Genomic DNA, 18661 nt, shown 5'->3' with positions numbered 1-18661 from the left:
TGTAAGCCACTGTGTTTTTGCTCCATGCAGAGAATCATCGCGCCCTCAAGGAGCCTTATTTAGAGTACAGATGCATTTCATCTTCTGGGTCTTAGAAGCCATGCCACATGGGAGGACGCAAATTTGTTTTAAGTAGGAATATAAATACACATATAAAGAAAACTCACTCAGTGCCTTGGCCTCACAACACAAACTTTGGCGATTTTACTTGTCTATTTAACTGACTAACTGCAATGACTGCAGACTGGTTTCAAGTCACGCAGCGCAGCCTGAGAAAGCTTGCGCTCCAGCGCTAACAATGGCACATATGACCGTTATGGCGAGTCTGTATTGTTTGTGTCAGCAGAGCAAAGTAATTTATCCAAGATAACCTAAGGAGACCTCATTTGAAGGGCTGAATTGACCATTCAGTCGAATATGGGCTTATCACGAACCTTTCTCAGATGTTCGTAGTTTCTCTGTTTTATCCGAGTTTAAGTGTCACAACTCGTTGTCCTTGTCTGATTTAATTAGTCGGCACTTTATTTGTGAGTTAAATGACCATCTCTTCCTCTTTTCAAATATGAAATGACATTGTGACAAGATAGTGATTTGAATCTGCCTCTCATTGTGTCCCCGTTCAGATGCGCACTCAGGAAAGAATCTGAATAAATTAAGCAGATGAATATTCATAATGAATTGTGCTTAATCTTTCGGCCTTGAGAGGTAAAATGATTGCAAATGACATGCCGTAGATCTCGGCTCCGGTTTTTAAAGTTAACATTAATTCATTTAACCTTGTATTTGAATAACAAACCGTAAGATGACCCTCAAAGTTTTGCACCACACTGGTGACAACATCTGAGCTGGTAATGCTAAAGAACTAGACAGTAGGGCTGTGACGATACATCGTGTTCCCCATTAAAAAGACCTGCCTAAAATCGATTCTGAATCGCAAGGCTCCGATTCTGTGTTTCATGCACAGCTGGTGCGTGTACTACGGCTCTGTGATGAGTAGGAAGTCCGTATCAATCTAAAATCACTATGAGTTTGAGTCGTTTATAATGTGAATTTAACAAATCAACACTCGTCAAACACAATCATTCAAAATATTTTTATTATCATGAAAATACCTGAAACAATCTGAAGAACAGCGATATAAATATACCTTTAGACATTTCCTGGAATAGCGTTTGTAATGCGACTTCTTCTGTGGCACAAATGGCGTTTCTACACGAGAGCGCCCTCTGGCTTTTGGATGAGGCGGCATTTCACCGTAATTCATTCAAATTCATTCATTGAGAAAACGCGCATTTGCACAATTAATCGGCACAGCCCTACTAGACAGGGAATCTATGCTCTATGACCACTGTGAAAATGTTTATATTTGACCCAACCATGGGTTAAAACAACCCAGGTAAAATACGAAAAAACCCAACCATAGGTTTAACCTAGAACATTTTCATACCTAACCCAATCATTCGGGCTGCGCAAAAATATCGATACAGCTAACCATTGTGATAAATTTTCCATGATAGTGTATCGATATTTCAATCTCTATTGTCAAATTTTTTTATATAATCCCTTTGTGCGTCAAACGACCTCCACCGCTGTAGTTGTCCCTGTCCAGTTGTCTCAAAAGTTAGATTGTGAGAAAATAGGAGTCAATTTACAAACGCATGCAGCTTTTAAAGCCGCCGTGTGGAAGCACTTTGGCTTAAAAAAAGTAAAAAAAAATTGCTCCATTTTTTTTACATTTTCGATAAAATAAACAAAAATGATTGCTATGTACCGCAACGCGCAACGTATTGTATCGTAGCATGCCCCAATGTATCGTGATATGTATCGTATCGTGAGGCCCTTGCTAATACACAGCCCTACCAATCATGGGTTTAAACTAGGGGTGTAACGATTAACCGTGCAAATGCGCGTTTTCTTAATGAATGAATTTTAAAGAATTACGGTGAAATCCCGGCACATCCAAAAGCCAGGGGGCGCTCTCATGCAGAAACGCCCTTTGTGCCACAGAAGAAGTAGCATTACTAACGCTATTTCAGGAAATGTCTACAGGAATATTTATATCGCTGTTCTTCAAATTGTTTCAGGTATTTTCATGATAATAAAGAATATTTTGAATGATTTTGTTTAACAAATGTTGCTTTTTTAAATGCACGTTATAAACAACTCCGACTCATAATGATTTAAGATTGATAAGGACTTACTGACCAAATGCCATAGTACACGCACAAGCTGTGCATGAAACACATAATCGCAGCCTTGCGATTCAGAATCGAATTCCGACAAGCATTTTTAATGGGACACACGATTAATTGTTACATCCCTAGTTCAAACAACCCAACATTTGGGGTTTGAAAACAGTATAAGCTCATTTAAAAACCCAATGGTTGTGTTTGTTCATATTTTACCAAACCATGAATTAAAACAAGCTAGAATTTTTAGGTGCACATTTTATGTAATTGTATAATTTAAAAGTTATTTATATTATTAATCCACACTATCATTTAACTGCAATTTCTGTAAAATTCGAAATGAATAATGAACCGTAACTAACTGTGGGTTCACACCAGACGCGAGTTCAACGATTTGCGTGAGTAGATTACATAAAAAGTCAATACAAAGTAGGGCTGTCACTTTTCGTTCGAAAATCGATTGCACAATCGATCGGACCAACGAAAAAAGTTTCGAAAACGAAAATAGGTAATCGATTTTACCAAATATGTACACTATTAATTTTTAAAGAATTAAACAATTAAAAATATAGACGTAATGAAACTCACAAACAAGCAGAAAAATAAAATGAAGAATTCCGAAAGTGCAGTAGGCATTGCGAAAGCTAGACAGAAAATACCCAGCAATTTTACGCACCTATAGTTTCACGCTTTCAATCCCTGCATCTAGTGTTTTTCAAAGAAAATGGAGGACAACGTCAATGAACCTGCGCAACACGAGAGAGCAACGAAACAGACCTTACATGAGCCACCTTGCGCAGCTGGCAACGAAGTACCCGAGTTTCCCTGGGACATCAGTGCGGTCGGAGCGCGTCTTCTCAACAGATGGACATGAATAAAAAACGCTCTGGACCCCGAAAATGTTCATGATCAACTTGTTTTCCTGACCAATAATTTGTAATGGCCCTAGCCTTTTTGCGCATTTCATTATGCCTGCCTAGTGCCGCCTAAGTGTCTGTTACGTTTAATAAAAAAACACACAGCCTGTTCTCAACTTCAAGTAAGTCTATTTAAAGTTTCGTTTTTGAACAATTGTTTGAAATGGATTGAATCATTATTTAAAATAATTTTTGAATTGCCTAAATCATAAATGCAGCCGGTTTGAAGCCTGCAGTAATGTTTTTTATTTATGTTATGGCATCAGTCCACTCTGCATATTTTTTTTCGAGAATGTTGCACTACTGTTGCTGTTTGTTATTCTGCACGAAGCTTAATGACAAAAAATAAGAAATATTGCTGACTTGTGCGTTTCCAGCGCTCTCTTCACGTTTGTCCGTTATTTTGCGTTGAAAATGGAAACGTCTTTTTAGATATGGAAAATCGATTTTACAATCGATTCAATGAACACTTATATATTAAAAATCGAAAATGATTTTTTCACAAAAGTGACAGCCCTAATACAAAGACGCTATCAGACACGTCCTCGTATGGGGCAATGCGAATGACATGACATGGGCGGCGCGTTTGCTGCAAAAACACGCGCTATTTGCTTCAAACGCATCTTCAACTTGCGCGAAAAATTTGCATGACACAAAGTTAAATCCCATGAGTAATCTAGAGTGAGTAACGCGATGGCCCGTGTTTGGTGTGTACGTAGCATTACACTAAAAAACCTGACCCCTGACCGTTGCGCTTCTGTGGTTATAAAGTGACACAGCGTCTCTGCAGCAGTCTCCGATAGGGCCTGTAGGAAGGACACGCTGTGTCGATGGTGAACAGCCCTCTGTTAAGAGTGTTTCTGTGCAAGAAGGCTTGAGGACGCATCTGAAGTGCTTTGATAAAGTGCTTTGAGAGAAAATGAACTCCCTCATGGATTTAATGACATCAAAGAGCAAGTCTCTGGCATCGTAATAAATTCAGACCAAACTCATGGAAAAGAGGGGGAAATTGAGCCTTGATTATCACAGCTTTTGTGTGACATTGAAAAGACTAAGAAGGCCAAAGGAGAAAGGGGATAAAAAACCCACTTGTCCTCTCTCAAACCAACCCACAGAAAAGAAAGAGGAGCTGGTTGTTCGAAATGTACACGGTTCGAAAACAAAAACTTTTCTGCCCACTGGATGCAGTTTTTTATTAAACATACAGTATACGAGGGACAGAAGAAAGTCCAAAGAAAGCCCTCCCAGTGGCCATCACTTATTAAGTAAAAGAAAATTAGGAACAAAGAGTCGCATAATGCATAGTTGTTTAGATTTGGTTCAAACTGAACTGTGACATGTTTACAAAAGATTCTACATTGTTTATTTACTTCATGTGTTTTCCATGATGAGTAACTACCAATCGCTTTTAAAACTAACTTTTCCCAGTGGAAATATATGCCTTGTTTTTTTAGATCCGCTGTTAGACTGTTCCACATTTCATAGCAACAGAAATAATAATTGGGTTTGCGAGCACAATGGATCTGGCATCAGTACCTTGTCACAACAGTTCTTACCTCACTCGCCGAGGGCACGCAATTCCGCCTCGTCTGTGCCAAATCAAATAAATGCTTTCATAGCGGTATTCAAACAACACATTTATCCAAATAGCTCACCGCGTCTCTGCCCTCCACGCGTCTCTGACTCATGGGTAACAAACATATGACATGAAAATGTTTGATATAAAAAAATTAAGAGGGCGTGTGTGAATTATAAGAGTTAAAAAATTGACATTGATGTAAAAGGCAGACCAGTCTGTCATTACCTCAAGCTTCTTTTACGGCAACACCTTTCATCTTGGCCTATAGTTGAAAGCTTTACTTTGCTGGCACACTACATTAGTCAGGCCTGCTGAGAGTAAATTGATTCTTCTACAAACTGCCAGATAATCGGTCCGTTGGGTTTGACACAGAGATGCCTGACTTTTAAGCCAACATTGGATGTACAGAATTGACTTGTCATTATAAGAAGTCATTTAGAATGCACAACTTAACCTGATCCCTGACTGTGCTTTGTGAACTGGGCGGTTATGCGGTTTGTGAAATGTCTTATATTCAGTAACATTAATAATATCCATGAGTGAGTAAGCGAACGAACAATTGACAGGAGAGATGGAAAGACTGATTGATGCAATGATAAAGTCCAAAAAGAGTGGGTGTGGGCTCCATGAGAATCAGGGTGGAAAGGGTTTGTACAAGTTAGTTTTATTTTCTGATGTAAAATATATGTTGATGAAAGGCAAATTAAAGCTGTAAGTGTATTTTTGGTAATACAGCCATACAGAACAAGACAAAGAGAAAAAGTATCTATACTAATGCATAAAAAGGCCATGAACCATGTGGAATTACACAATTTTTGTTGAATGATGCCTGAAATTTAATTTTGAACAACAATAGACTTAAACAGCATTATCTACCAAACACATACACAAAGACAAGATTTCTTAGTGATATTGTTTAGTAACTGGATTTAACATGATGAAACAAAAAATATAATTTAGGGTACTTTCACATCTGTAGTTCGGTTCATTTGGTCCGGACCAAAGACAAAAATTATACATTTAAGCATTTTCAACATTTTCGTTTTTCTTTTCATAGCACACTGATTGCTCTGGTATGAACCAATAATAATGTAATAACATCCCATCACTTGTTGGCCAGTGATGGCTTGTTGTCTGCTTTTCGATTTATCAGAATAACATGCGTGAAAATTTCTGTGGAACTCCCGGAAGTAAACTAAAAAAGATGAGGGAAACACAGCACACCCCACACCACTACGACGACTGCACGTTCTGGTAGTACTCGTGGTCATTTTATACTACATAGTTTGTGTACACCACATTAGACAAACTATACATTTCGAGAATAAGGCGTGGATGCAACTGGAAAATGTAAGGTATAATTGACGTAACGACAGGCCGTTGAATAATAAGAAAATAATGCACACCCAAGGTGGTAATGCAACACGACGTGAAGCGGAGTTGGGATGTCGGAAGGCGTTCATTTGAAAGCATACCCATTCATCCACATATCCATGTATCCAATACAGATGGCAAAAACATTGAGCAGTTTTGTTTAGACAGACACTGAGGTAGGTTTTTTACTACAAGTGACCCTGGACTATAAAGAAGCGTTAATAAACTTAGTATCTTGAGGAGCACATACACAGTCCTTTAGCCCAAGGGATGTCAAAATATGCAATTTCCCATATTCGATGATCATTTAAATTAACGATCAATCAATCAAATAATCGTTAACAGTAATAGTGCAATAAGCCATTACAGCAGTGACATATAGCCAATGACATAAAAGTGTGCGTAAAAATGCCAGCTTCCTCACGTGAATTAAAAGTTTTTATTTTGTCTAAATAACATGCAAGTGGGATTGTAAAATGAGTCAATGTAGTTGGTGTTTTGATAAAAATCATCAATTAAATCTCATAATGAAATATAATGACTAATAGACACAGTAAACTCCGCCTCATAACGGGCACTCCGCACAGTCGAATAAAAGTCTGTGCGTCCATGACAAAATAAGTTTTCATTATCATCAAGTGTTATTTTTCTAGTTGTTCACCTGTCTTTCTGAGTCGTTGATACATCACTTGTTGTAATTATATCCAAGATGCACACAAAGGGCATTTTTCCTGTCGTCACCTCAGCTTTAGACCTGCGGCGTACTTTCAGCAAAGATGCTTATTATGAAGACTTCAACCTTCCATTAGAAAATCCGTTTAGCGTGTAGCGCCTTAGCCAGTAATGATGATGATCAATGATATATGTTGTGGGCGTTCAGAGTGTAACGACAGTCAGTTACAGTTTACATTTAACAGTTTCTTGCCAGAATGTAAGTTTTACATTTTAATCTGTTTATTAAAAACGGCTTCTGGTCTCCTTCCCTGTGTAAAGCAGCGTTAGCAGCGTTGCTATGCTAATCTTGCAGGCTTTCCTGAAGAGGGTCTTTGCTTTCAGTATCCTAACTGTGTTTAGATTTTCGGCATCGGAACCTCTCAGATCCACTGCGGATGCCATTTCATTGCGTTAGCAGCCAGCCTCATCTCGAATGAGGTTATAAAGCCCAAGTGAGTGTTTGGCATCAAGCATCGTTGTGATCATGGCTAGTTTAACTTCTTTGCGCTTGTTTAATTTTTTCACCAGCTGTGTATGTGCTTTGCGCAGGCGCCGGACACACGTGCTTGCTTTGTCGACAATCGTTAATTTTTATCGATTTAATTCTTATCGACAATTAATCAAAGATCGATTAATTGTTAACATCCCTAAGCCCAACATTATTGTTTTAGGTACATTTGCCAATGCCTATAGACTAAACACATGCGCATGATGTCACCGTTTTCAAAGATTTGCAATTTCGTAGTTTACACAGAGATGACAAGGCCCTTTTCAAATGTCTGCAGTTTCAGGACTCCAAAATGCTGTTGTCATGTAAACAAACCCCTGAAACCACATATAGTAATACCTTTTTAAGTTTTCAGATGAAAACGTTGTGGTGTAAGCAACCCCTTAGAATGTTTTTTTTAACTCTTTTCCACCATTGACGAGTCAACACGTCAATTAAGAGAAAACGCTTCACTGCCAATGACGAGTATTTCCGGCAATCTGTAATACCGCTATTATTCACCAGGTGGCGCTCTTCCGCAACTTATAAAACCAGGAAGTATCACCCTAGGGCAAACAGCTTTATATCAGTGTAAGTTTTGAGGATCGCTCTGCGTCTGATCTCTATCAGAAGTCCTTCACCAAAATGGAATTACCACAGGTTTTTGCTCAAAATTTGGTGTTTTTGAAAAAACCTACCCATATTTCAGAAGTAATAAAAAGAGAACTAATGGATGTAGGATGAAATGGTTTTTTTTTTAAAGCAGAGGATCTGCTCTTTCATTTAATATATTGTGTGTTTATATATTTTAAGAAGAACATTTTCTGGAAGGCATTAAACTTTTGTAAAAATCATGAAAAATGCTGGTGGGGAAAGAGTTAAATGCTCTACCAATTATAAGTCGCTTTGGATAAAATTGTCTGCTAAATATATGTGAGCTTGTTTATTGAGTGGTTGAACATTTCATATGCTGAACACTTCTTTTGACTACTGATCAAATCTGAGGAGATACGTATTATATATAACAAATCAAGCCAAAATTATTTAGGTTAATATGCTGTTATTTTTTGGGATGTTTAAGTAAGTAACATCAAGCAGATCTAGTGCTATATACAAAAAATGCACTGTTTTCTCATTTGTTCTAAGAAAAATATTTTAGTCCTCTATTAGTGTATGTAAATGGAGAAAAGTCACTTATTTCCAAAAATGCTTTTCTTTAAGTTTTCTTAAAAATGCTTTGGTTTTGCAGATAATTCATATTCAGCGTCTGTGTTTATGGCATGCCAAGCCACACCTGATTTTACTGGAACACCTGACACCAATTACTCCTTTTTCAAGAGTTATTTTTATAATTACCCAAACATTCCACAGGCTCTTTTCATTAAAGTCTTTAATTGTTTAAACCAGGGGTGCTCCTGAAATCCACCTTCAAGCAGAGTTCAGGTCCAACGCTAATGAAACACACCTGAAGCAAAGTCTTCATGTTTACTTGAAAATCACAGACAGGTGTGCTGGAACCAAACATATCCAGGACAAACATAATACAGCATGTATATATTATGTATATAGCATAGTTGTACATAGTCAAGTATACAATACTATACTATTATACTATACTATACTATATGATGATTAAGTAATGAGACTTAATATTTTAATGTACTGTTTAATAGAAGACGCAATCCTATTAGTTTGTTAATTTATGTTAATTCCATACCCCCAAACAAATTCTTCACTAATAACTCATTTATTAACCAATAAAGAAAAAATACAATTTATCTTATAATAAATATCTTAAAAAATTAACCAGGTACAGTATGAGCCTGTTTTTTAAATAATGCACTATAGATTTATTCTTTTAAGACTTTAGTGTCTTTTATAATGATCTACTGTATAACTGATTCCATTCATTTAATAATATTACTATTATGAGTTTACACAAGGTAATTCAACTTCTGCAAAAGTTCAATCACATGTTTTAATGAAATCTAACTTTAGTAGCATTTGTACATTTTGCAAAATGTTCCTCATGCAGTTCAGGAGAAGATCACAACACCACTGTTAGAAACCTCACGCACATCAGTCTCTCAACTCAATGGCTCCACCCAGCAGTAAACGCTCTCCAATTTTTTAGACGAAGGCAAAGCAGGAAATGATATAATTGTTGCATTTTTCCCATGCCCAGCTGCCCTGTTCCTGACCTCCTCCTTCAGCTGCTGGGAATGGTCACTTTAGTGATTAGGGCTGTGAGCGTCTGAGTTTTCATCCGCGGAGCTGCGTGCAGGGGGTGTTCGGAGACTTTTATAGCGGGACCATGTGCCTGTGAGAGAGGGCTTGTGGGAAAAACGGGTTTATGTGGCGCTGCAGCTATAAATAGATCATCAGGAAATCTGTTTAACAATCACTCATGGGATGTTTAATGAGTCTATAGTTAGCAATTCCACAGCGGAGAACAAAAGACATTTTTAATCAATCAGCTACATTGCATTACGAATGCACGGCCGAGCTGCCCTTCGCAGTGTATTTGATTATTTGTGGTTTTATCTTGTCTGTTCTTCAGTCGATTAATAGTGTGTATAATAAAGATGCTCATGGGAAGGGCAACATCTAAACAGTGAGGTGCATTGTGTGTCTTATATCCAACGGTGACATCATGTAGTTTAAGTGATGTGAGGTCATACGAAACGCCCTGCGCTTGTTTCCAGAGAGAAGAAGATATTAGGCGTTTCAGACATGGATTCTGGCCCTAATAGGTCTACTTCAGATCCACGAGGTTTAAACCTGAACAGCAACGATGGGAAATGTCAGTGTGATTGAGAACATTGCCCAAGAGCAACAACCGCAGTTCATTGTCTATTAATGTTAAAATGTCTCTCTCCAGTTCCCATAAACATTTATTGACTCCTAATAAGAAAGTACCCTGTATAGATACTTGTACGGTATTTATATTGCATTTACAATATTTGCATTATTCAGTAACACAAAGGTTTAAATTGTTAACATCAGTTAATTTGTTCATTAATTAATTTGTTTTCTCGCCAATTGTTTATTGCAACTCCCTTCTTATTTAAGATTCAAAAATGTGTAGCAATAAAATTTAATGCAAGAATATTGTCAAGGTCAACTATTGTGTTAGCATCATTGCATTAGCTCCCAGTAAGATTTCGCATTGACTTTAAAGTTCTTATGTTAACATACAAGGCACTCCATGGTCTGGCTCCTCAGTACCTGTCTGAGCTTTTAACACTTTACTCTCGTAGTCACAATTTGCAATCTTCTCAGAGTGGTATTTGAGCTGTGCCTAAAACACGACTGCGTTCGCTGGGGGATCGATCCATCTTGTCTTATGCCCCTAATCTTTGGAAGCAAACTCACTTTTAAATCTCTTCTTAAAACATGACAATTTTGACTGGCTTTTACTTGATCTGTTATTTATACATTCTGCATTCTTATGCTTCTTAAATGTATTTTGTGTGTATTCTGTGATTTTATTTTGTGATGTTAATTTATTGTAAAGTGGCCTTAAGGAAGTTCTTCTCAAACTAACAAGGAACATTTTAACAGCACTTTTTATGTTAATATTAAATTATAATAATACTTCTGGTCATGTTTGATTTGAATATGAAATCTTTTTTAGTTAAAAATTACTGAAAGTTGGGTTGTTGTTATGCAACCATGAGTAAAATAACCCAGCAGTTGGGTTTAAAGAACCCAGCATTTGGTCAATTTTAACCCAGACGTGTGTTCTGTCGAATATTTACCCATTGTGGGTCAAAAATAACCCAGCCATTTTTAGAAAGCAGTGCATGTAGAAATGAACAAATATAAATAAATGCTCTAAAAGTAGCGTTTGTTCATTAATTATTATATTGCATTAACAAATGTTTTAAATTTATGGTAAAGTGTTGCCCAATTTTCTTTTGCGTATCTGACGAGACAATAAAATAAATCCAAACCACACAATATAAGCCATCATTCAGCAATGACAATATATCATTCTGGCTCCAGCCGCATAAGAAAGCCCTCAATATATTTACAATCTAAATTGTTGTAGTGACATTTATTAAGGAAGTTAGCTTTCTCCACCCAGAGGTTAATAAACAAGTCATAGATTCTTAGCAGATAACACTACAGATGTACGGATATACAGTATTCAATCTAAGATACTGTAAAGTAATTTTCTGTGATTTACTGTTTTTGAGATAATACTAACTACATAGTGTAGAAAACATTATGTGAAAAATAACCTTACTATTTTTAATATTGAATAAACTGGGTTTTGTATAATAAGCTAATAATAAGCTAATCATAAGCTAATAATCTAATAATAATTAATCATTTAAAATATAATAAATTAATCATGTACAATGTGGATGTATACACTATAGCTCATATCTCAGGTGCAAAATCAACCAAGTCATACAATATATGCAGTACGATAACATCTAATCATTTCTCATCAGTAACTCAGTTGTATACCATTATTTTTACCTTTAAGAGAGCAGGATGTCTGGTGACTGTTTATATGATGGAGCCCAGCGGCCTTTGTGTTTCAGATTCGGACCATTGTAAAAGCTCAGGAGGTTTAGTTAGTTTGGCTTGGCAACAATCCCCCATTTCAGAGATTTAAACTACTGTTTAGTTTTTGCATAAACAATTTTATTATTCAATGTGAACCTTATTTTTTACCTCTTTTCTTTTTTAAAAGTAGGATCTTGTCAACAGCTAAACATGGAGTGATACTCTCATGAACTCCAGCCGGACTCTCATTGAAACGGTAACAAAGCACGTTGAGTATTATTGGCCATTTAGTTAAATGATAAAAACAATGTGGTTTCTGGCATTTGAGTTCAGACGCAACGTTAAGATTTATTGTGTACTTAATATCTAAGTGATAGAACAGAGTAAACAGGGTTCAAAAGTAAGGATGGGCCTGATGCCAGTGTGAAAAAGTTTAGGGTACGATAACAAAACTGTAACCCACCCTATAGGTTTTCTGTGAGGTTTAACGTTGTCTAGCTGGCTAAAACAGACTGATTTGTGATACTCTTGGAGCATAACTATTAGACCGGCTAAAATTATTATTAATTATTGTGTTCACTATATCTCACTTTCTCCCAATTTTGTTTTTATAAATTTCATTACAACTTACAACTATTATAAAAAATGTTAAACTAATACATTATTTTTTATTTGTTTTGTAAAGAAAATGTTACCCTGTCTGTGAAATATAGGCTAAGGTTTATAATCTAATTACTGTATGAGGAGCATTGAAGTTTGATTGAGATGGACTTACTCAGCCAATCACAAAGATATCAAGGTTATATTTTCACAGAATGTTATTTACATTATGTATTATTTTATATAGAAAACATTTACTTTAGCCGTCACAAATTTGATAAATATTAATACACTGAAAAAATAAAGGCTGGATTTACTTAAAAAATATAGTGCATCGTTGTTGTTTTTTTAAGTATTATATGGAATTTTAAGCAACTTATGCAATTGCTTAAAATTTCAAATAAAACTTACTTAAAAAAAGTGGATGGAAAAATTATGCACTATATTTTAAAGTAAATCCAGCATATTATTTTTTTTACAGTGTACTGCTGAACTACTTGCCCATTAAGACCAGCAGAAAACAAATCTTATTGCTCAGCTGTAATATACATTATTGTAATAAAAATATATATATTTTTTTTCAAATCATATTTTTTTAAATAAAGTGGATAGTGGAATAAAGCTGTTGGCTTGGGAACTGTAAGAACTGGATTAGACAGTATTCAGCCTGTGAAACTAGAAAAAGAAAATACCAACAATCCAAGGTCCATAGTGGTGTGTGTTATCAGTGAAGTACCAGTGAGGTGGGGGATACCGTGGCATTATACAGTGGTGGCATCGGTCTAGGATGAATAATGCCAGGCTTACAAATATGTGTCCAAGCCAAGATTTGAAAAGCTTTACAGCTTCACCAGTGCAAGAGGAGGAGAAGAAAAACTGGCTTTCTATTTTTTTTTAGAAAACATTTGTATCTCTGCAGTTTGGTATACAGTATGTCTCCATAGCATTTAAAAAAAATGATATAATACATGTATTTGTATTCATGTCATTATATTGATCTGTAGCATTTGTCTTATTTATAATAGTACACATAATAATAGTATAATGGCATATGTTTTAGTATTAGTATTTATTAACATTATTTTAGTTTAATTGAAGAAGACCACGTCCCTACAGAATTCTTCAACTCAAAACACAAATTTGCACTTTTATTGAAGCTAACATATGTTAGTCTTTAGATTTTTGTCAGTGTTAATGTCAAAGATATTTTAGAATGATTTCTTAGTTTACTTAGGAGATGACCAAGAAAACACTGAAACATGCTTTTATCTGTAATAATGTTTAATGATGATTAGTGAAGGCTCTGCCGGTACAGGGTTTATGTAAAGGACAATATTTGCTGTAGAGTATTTGTGATCGTTTTGTCAAGTGCACTGTTTCCTAAAGAAATTGCTATTACACTTTACCTCTAACATCTGCTTCCATTAAAAGGCACTCAGGATGGTAATTTTGTGACCTGCTAAGGCCCTGAAGCCATCTCTACAGAAGTACACCTGTGCTTTTTTAAGAGTATAATGGGATCAGGACTATTAGTTAGCAATTAGAGATTGTTTAAACCTGAAGTATTACCAGATCACATTACAGTTACCGGGCGACAATGAAACAGGTTCGCAAGTGCAAGTGACCTAAGCGTTCTCAGACAGAAATGGAAACCACTTTATTCTTTTAATGTTTTTTTACTTAAATGTTGTAATTATTCAGTAATTTGTCCTGTGTTGAAATACATGTAGCTACCATACACATTGCTTGTGGAAGAACAATTAATATCTGTTAACACAGCTGGGAAAATGCTGGTTAAAGGCATATTTATAACTTTAATAATTAGTAAATAGTTTCAGGAGTTACTTCCAAAGCTATAATCTTATGTTAAACTAGGTACTGTACCAACAGACACCATTTTACATTAATCCATAATGCAAGAGTTCATAAGTTAGAAGTTTAAATCATGCTTTAAAAACATTTTTATACAAAAAAAACATATTTGTATAAATGTAATATTATTATTAGATCCTAAATAACAGATCATATGATATAACCCAAACATTAATGTTTAACTTCTTTAACAAGAATTTTCAACACCTAAACGTCTAAAAAATTGGGAAAATTAGAAGTTATCATTGATTTGATAACCACATTATTTAATTTATTTTATGAGAAAGCAAATAATTGAAATGAATTTAAACAATGTTATATTGAGAAATGTGCTACAGAAATAAAAGGATTTTCCCCTTTAAAGTAGTTAATTATACATTGCCTATTATACCATACAATGCTTATTATACCATACTTTTAAAATTAAAATATGTGACCCTGTATGCTAAATCTCTTAATCTAATAAAATTAGGAGCATCAAAGTTTGATTTTACTCATTTTTTTTTATCTTTGACATGGCCCCCTGACTCATGCAATATTAAATATATCAAGGTTATGTTTTTACAGAATGTTCTTTACATTAAATCACAAAGAAATACTTTAGACGAATTTTAACAGGCAATGCATATTGTGAAGTGCTTTTGCTGTAGTATGTAGTAGCGCGCTGTCAACATGGCTCCCTCTAGTGTTCACTACACACGTAACAGATAAAACTTTCTCATCACGTGCTTTCATTCTTGTAGCAAATATTCAACAGATTTAAAGCTGCACACTGATGATGGACATAATTATTTCATTTTTGATGCATGTCGGGAGCTGAATGCAGTTAAACGACAGATCCTACATCAGTAAGTCCTTAACATTAGTCCTCTACATAAACACGAACATGTTTAATTTACTCAGTAATTTTGTCATTGAACCCTGTTACAAACATTTCACAAGGGGACGTTTCTAATAAATATTAAGTTGTTAAACAAACACTGTGACACAGAAAAACAAGTGAAATCATTAAATTGTACTCACCGTCATGTCGTTGCAAACTTGTTTGATTTTCCGTCGATTCGAACACAAGGCAGATTTTCTTCTGTCCCGTAGCGCGTGTAGACCCGTTGGAAAAACACCCAAGTTTAATGTAATTGGCGCCAAAACACAATAATCATGTATTCATGTTTATCTTCGGTAAGTCCTTGGGGGAAGCAAATTGTGGCAGTACAGTACAACAAAACGTAACCACAAGATGGCAGCAACAGCTTGTCAATATCTGACTGACTAATTCAACATACAGACAGCTGCCTGCAGCTGGAGACCGCATTCCAATTCGCCTACTATCATGCCCTCTATAGCTTAAAGTTTTGTTAATGGGAAAGTATCGTAAGGTTACCTTAAAAGAGATGGGACATAATAAATCTAATTTTGACTTCTATTTAGTACTGATAGTATTCGAATTGGGCAGGGCAAGTCTTGTGGTGTGGGCCTCGATTGAGATTTCCAAACGGAAGTGAGCATTTCAAACGGAAGTAGCCCTAAGGCCTACTCCCTTCGAAGGGCATAGTCCTTGAATTGAGGCCTTTGAAGGGTGTAGGGGATTTATGGTCTCATGTATGCATTTGGATCTCCCTTGGTGAAGAGCAATGTTACCTTGACAACGCTGCAATGTATGCAGAATTCAGTTGTTGCATATTAATTTTATTTTTTATATTTCTTGTTAAATATTTCATATTTCAAACATTCTCAAATCTAAACTAGCCTTTAACTTGTAACTTAACCTTTTAATTATTTGAATAATTCTACTTTGATTTGTACAGTATGTAAATGTCGAATTCCCCCGCCATGTTTCCTTTAAAATGCATTCATCGCGAAAACTCAACATGGCATGTACACTTCGCTAACAGACTTCTGGAAGGGCCTTTCGCACAAAGGGATTTAGATGTTAACTTTCATTTGGAACATCCCTACAAATAGGGTCCCCTTCGCGAATAAACTATTGTTTATTGACAATCCTGATTGCACGTTTTATCCAGTGTTCCACATAAGTGCTTAAAAATAGGCTGTATTTTTTTACTACAGCATAGCATTTCATCTTCTTGAAACAAAACTAGCTTATAAAAACTGTCAGGAATGGCATATATTTGTTTTGCAAGCACTCTGTAAATGTAAACAGAATAACTGTTATTCAGTACAAATTTGTATAGTACTTTAAGAAAGCATGCTGTTTTAAGACAGCTTCACATTGAGCAGTGCCTTCATACACAGTGAGTCAGAGACAACTGTGACAAGATAAAAACTTTAAAGATAGTTCTGGTAGATTAGGCCCGAAAGCTAAATGTTAAAATTAAAAATACGCAGACAGAAATCACTTTACAGGGTCAGCTTTGAAGATTCTGATACTGGCAGGTTGTAAAGGCATAACAAAAAATAATTTTATTATAAGCTCTGCCTTAACAACGAACTGAAAATAACAGTGTTGTATGATGGGAATTGGAACAACCCATTTTTAAAAGATCGGAGAAGACTGGTGGTTAGGGTCAGGATTTATATAAATCATAGCTTACGGTTCTCCTCTGCTTTAATAAAATGGCATATTTTGTATCTGCTGTTGGAAGACACAGCATCATTCTGACACTGAAAATTAGCATTGTAGCTTTTCTATGCGTTTCTAAAGGGAGGGGTGAACGCTGGACTAAGCTGCTGGTTAGTTCAACTTTATGCTTTTGAATTCGCAATCTCACTGCTAAAATCTACTCACAGCACCTTTAGGAATGAGGATGTTATTGGGAGTTTTTTGGTTAAGCTGTGCTAGATCCATCTCAGTAACAAAATTCCTGCTCCACCCTTTAAGAGAGAAACCGCAAAGCTGATGTCAGATCTATGTAATGATGTAGTTTCCACCGCCACCTTAATGAGATTTTCTTTTGCCGGCGCTCATGTCTCTATTTAATGCAACCTAATGCAGAACGCAAGACCACCCCATTGATAACTGATGATGTAATACATGATGCAACCATGTGTAAGGCATTGACCAGATTATATAAAAGATAAAGCAGGGGATATTTGTAAAAAAAAAAAAAAAAAAACATCATGCCAATAGAAAAATGTGTCTGGCATAATTGCATGTAAAAACACACAAAGTATGTACAATACAAAGCTTATGTATTGTGGGTGGGACTTTCGTGAGAATTTGTAACAATAGTCAAATGCACTTAGTTTTATTGCATAACCTTTTGATATCTGAATTTTGGAAGAGGGTATTTGGTGAGAAATACAATAAAAGGCCCACTATATCATCAAAAGGTTATTTACAATCGTTCCATGATTTTATTGAGCTGCATGTTGCTATAAATGATGTGTTTGAACTGCATGCAGGGCTGACAGTAAAATCCTCTGAAGCCATGTGCCATTTTAAACCTCTCTTTTATGTGCCTTTCTTTCTTCATGTAACCTACAAAGTACAGCACATGAAGGCTGGCACCACATGATCAAAGATAGAACAGTTTTACCGAGTCCAGAGGGCTTTACACAGTTTACGGTAGTCTCTCTCTCTCTCTCTCTCACTCTCTCTATATCTCTCTCTCTCTCTCTCTCTCTCTCTCTCCCTCTCTCTCTCTCTCTCTCTCTCTCTCTCTCTCTCTCTCTCTCTCTCTCTCTCTCTCTCTCTCTCTCTCTCTCTCTCTCTCTCTCTCTCTCTAATCAAAAATCTCACTCTGATGTCACGCTAAGCTAAAAGGCTAAAAGCCACCAAAGGCTAAAAAAGTTTCTTGTTTTCTAATTTGTCTACAGCAAAAGAGAAGCTTTCAACCATCAACACCCTGTCTATAGACGGTTTTAGCAGTAACAACATAAACAAACGGCTTTTGTGGAACACACGTAACTTCCGGTAAACTCCGCTAAGAATCAATAACAACAAAGTCCTTTAAGAGTAGTTTATTTCTGATAACAAGCAAAATAAATAAACAAGAAGTGGGTACCTTAATTCATATTTCATAGCTAAAGTGTATAAAAAAACGTTGCTGGGTAAAATGCGTACTCCTGGTTTCCCGCAGCACATTTCAGTTAAGGCGGCTTACCTAAGCTTAGAAACGCTACCGCCTTAACTAGGTCGTCCAAAAAAAAATAATTGCTGCACAAAGGCCGTCAAGTGCATCTCAGAGAATAGCGCGTACGCGCATCACACCGCGAGCGGAGACGCACGCCACACGGCCGAAATGAGAAAGACGTGGTCCGGGCCGTCACTGTCTGGAGGATAACTAGCCAGTTGATAAAACATCTCGCAGAATAGTGCGGACGCGCTTCACGCCGCGAGCATGCACGCACACCACACGGCCGAAATGAGATAAAACGTGGTCCGTCATGTCTGGAGGATGGCCAGTTGATAAAACGCGTGTCCGTGAGAACTGTAAGTGGACTTATG

At 36.2% G+C, this 18661-nt stretch overlaps 1 long non-coding RNA gene across 1 annotated transcript in view; it reads right to left on the bottom strand.

Annotated features, from left to right (window-relative positions):
* Positions 1-16104, bottom strand: part of LOC141350267 (uncharacterized) — a 143650-nt gene extending 127546 nt beyond the window's left edge. The window contains exon 1 of the long non-coding RNA XR_012358333.1: positions 15277-16104. This is a non-coding gene — a long non-coding RNA (uncharacterized lncRNA). The remainder of the gene's footprint in view (positions 1-15276) is intronic.
* Between the last annotated feature and the right edge of the window lie 2557 nt (positions 16105-18661).

The sequence above is a fragment of the Misgurnus anguillicaudatus genome, chromosome 17 (assembly GCF_027580225.2).
Source record: "Misgurnus anguillicaudatus chromosome 17, ASM2758022v2, whole genome shotgun sequence".
Lineage (NCBI taxonomy): Eukaryota > Metazoa > Chordata > Actinopteri > Cypriniformes > Cobitidae > Misgurnus > Misgurnus anguillicaudatus.
The sequence above is the reverse complement of the archived record's forward strand: the minus strand, read 5'-3'. Positions and strand labels throughout refer to the sequence as shown.